This window comes from Saimiri boliviensis, chromosome X (assembly GCF_048565385.1).
Source record: "Saimiri boliviensis isolate mSaiBol1 chromosome X, mSaiBol1.pri, whole genome shotgun sequence".
Taxonomy (NCBI): domain Eukaryota; kingdom Metazoa; phylum Chordata; class Mammalia; order Primates; family Cebidae; genus Saimiri; species Saimiri boliviensis.
In genome coordinates, this window is record NC_133470.1 from 948392 (window position 1) to 951741 (window position 3350).

The following is a 3350-nucleotide window of genomic DNA, read 5'->3' on the forward strand; positions in this document are numbered from 1 at the left end:
TAGTTTGGCTCAGATTTGTACATGTGCGACCTGGGGAGAGGTCCAAGAACTGAAAGAAGCATGACCTTCTGAAGCCCAGGTTTAAAAGTGGAATGCTGTCCCTTCCACTGTATGCTGTTGACTAAAGAAAGCCAGTGCAGATTCCAGGGAAGGCTAATGCACTTCGTTTGTTAATGGGAGGAGTGACAAAGTCGTCTTGCAAAGGGTGTGGACAGGGAGGAGCTATGGCAAGTGGCCAGTTTGCAACGAACCACAAATAGTAAAAGATACTATTGTTGAGTTCTCTGAAAATGCATTTCATCTCAAAATAATAAATAATCTAAGAGTAGTGTTGATATCCCTCTTGAAACGACCATATAGTCAGATTTTTAGGCTTTTATATTGATTACGATGATACCAAAAAATTAAACTGTATTGGATTAACTTGGAAATTAACAAACAAAGCACAGTACAGCTTTTTTAATGGTGCACTTCCATTCTTCATTATATAAAGTATTTAAATCCAGGAACAGATAATAGGAATTGTGAAATGGAAGCACTTTAATTGAGAGCCATACAGATGAGTTACTAAAGTTTCACTTAACTCTAGCCCCTTTAATGCACACTCACATTTTTAAGGGAAAAGAGTTAACTAAAATGGAACACATAACTTTCATATAAGGAGAGGGGGATATAGAAATAGATTTTAACTCAATTCAAGAGTAGGCAAGAAAGAAGAAAATAAAGAGCGTTTGGTAAGTGGAAAACACAAAATAAGCAGGAGAAAACAAGATAGAATATATCAGCTATAAGAATAAATGGAGCTCTCTTCGCCATCTTTTCTCCTTTCTTGGAGTTACTGCCATGAATGTTGAGCTTTGCCATTTCAGAGGGTACAAGATCTACCCCGGACATAGGAGGCACTACACCAGGACCAAAGACAGGAAGGTTTTCTAGTTTTTTAATGCAAAATGCAAGTTGGCCTTCCTTTCCAAGAGGAATCCTTGGCAGGTACACTGGACTGTCCTCTACAGAAGGAAGCACCAAAAAGGACAGTTGGAAGAAATTCAACAGAAAAGAACCTGCCAAGCAAATTGCAGAGGGCCCTTGCTGGCGCAATCTCTTGCTGACATAATGGCCAAGATGAATCAGAAAATTGGCGTTAGAAAGGCTCAATGAGAACAAGCTACCAGGGCTCATACGGAAGCCAAAAAGGCTAAGCAAGCACCTAAAAAGACTGCAATGGCTGCTGCTAAGATGCCGATTAAGTTGGTGCAAAAGTAATTGTGTTTTTTTGCCAAAGACAGCACCTAGGCAGAAGCTTGTGAAGCCTGTGAAAGTTTCAGCTCCCCAAGTTGGTAGAAAACGCTAAGCTGGCAGATCGGGTTTTAAAGTAGAGGTTGAACTATAACTCGAGGTTGTGCTGGAGATTTTATTCTCATGTAAGGCATGTTGGGCCTTACACGGTCATAGGTGAACTAATAAAATTAAGTAAGATGTAGGTATTTTATTAAAAAGTCTATTTGCTTAGCTGGGGTGTATAGGGCACATTACATAAACTTCTTTGTCTTAATTTTTTGGTTACATGGCTCTAAGTGCTAGGATGTTGCATGGATTTGCCTGGCGCAGTGGCTCATGCCTGTAGTCCCAACGCTTGGGAGGCCTAGGCAGGTGCCTGACCTCAGAAGTTCAAGACCAGCCTGGGCAACATGGTGAAACCCTGTCTCTAAAGAAAATACAAAACCCCGTCTCTACGAAAAATACAAAAAATCTAAAACGGAACTGCAGGTGCATGGTGGCATGCATCTGTAGCTGCAGCTATTTAAGCGATGGAGGAGGGAGGATCACATGAGCCCAGGAGGTCGAGGCCACAGTGAGTCAGAATTGTACCACTGCATTCCAGCCTGGGTGATAGCGAGACCCAGTCTCAAAAAAGAATTAAAAAAGATGTACTTTTCAGATGATTTTCTCATTAAATTACCTTTTCCCATGATGGATAAATTTAGTTTATACTGGGTTTGCCTTGTAGTCATTGGTATCTTGCTTATCACTCACTAACAGTTGAGTTGAAGGTGCTGAAAACTATCAGCTGTATTAATCTGCCCTTGTTTACCGAAAATATGCCTAAATGAAAACCATGGCTGCCTGAGTAAAGAGTAAGCTTAGCTACACTCTTAGAGTAGTTTGTTGAGCTGGAGGTATGCCAGAGCCATGCTAAACTGCAAAAATGACTGAATAAACTGCTGATATTCAAGAGATATGTATATTTAAGAGGTAATAAAACAGGAGTAATCATAACTTACATGTAAAGAATAGGCTTGTCCTTCTACAGAAAGTAGATCATTTTTAACCTGCCACTCTGTGCCAAGTTACAAGGGTACAACAGTGAACAAATCACAGTGTTCTTTTAGAACTCCTCCATCGCCATTCTATCCAAGCTGATAGAATTAATTTTTCTTTCTAGTGCATGTTACATTCAGACACCTAAGTGTTGCAGATAAAATGGGTAAGTCCCTTTAGGAACCTGAAAATGGAAACCATATGTAAAATCAATGTAAGAAATACGTAAGGGCCAGGCGCGGTGGCTCACGCCTGTAATACCAGCAGTTTGGGAGGCTGAGGCAGGAGGATCTCTTGAGGTCAGAAGTTCAAGACCAGCCTGGGCAACATGATGAAACCCCGTCTCTACTAAAAATACAAAAATTAGCTGGGTGTGGTGGCCTGCGGCTGTAATCCCAGCCACTTTGGAGGCTCAGGCAGGAGAATCACTTGAACGCAGGAGGCCGAGGTTGCAGTGAGCCGAGATCGTGCCACTGCACTCCAGCCTGGGCAACAGAGGGAGACTCTGTGTCAAAAAGAAAAAAAGAAGTAAGATAATACAGGTTTTGCTCATCGAAGCAAAATGTTAAGATTTTGCTTTGGTGAAAAGCTCCCTTTTTTGGGTATAGACAATATGTTATATTTAGGAAATTACTGGGAAAATAAAGTCATACTCAACTTGAATGTAGAGCTATGCTTGATAATATTTGGAGACTAAAATGTTCCCTTAAAACAAAAATGTGAATGGATTAAACTTGCCTCTTAAGAGACAGATTTTTTTCTAAGAGTGACAAAATATAAAAATTTAAAGACACACAAGTGAAGCATAAAAAACATAAATGTTTGAAAATAAATATTAAAAACAGAGAAAATAACACAAGTGAAGCTGGCATAATAATGTATTAGACTAGAGAAACAACTTCCAGGCAGAAACCATTACTGGGGATTATAGGATTCATTGCTTAAAAAGAAGAAACAATTTACCAGGAAAATATAATAATCTTTAACCTGTATGAATCTAACAAAATTGCCCTAAAAGTAGAAAGCAAATT

The 3350-nt window shown here is 39.6% G+C and overlaps 1 pseudogene; it reads left to right on the forward strand.

Moving 5' to 3' along the window:
• The first annotated feature begins 843 nt into the window (after window positions 1-843).
• Window positions 844-1351, forward strand: LOC101050041 (large ribosomal subunit protein eL24-like; annotated as a pseudogene).
• Window positions 1352-3350: the final 1999 nt, after the last annotated feature.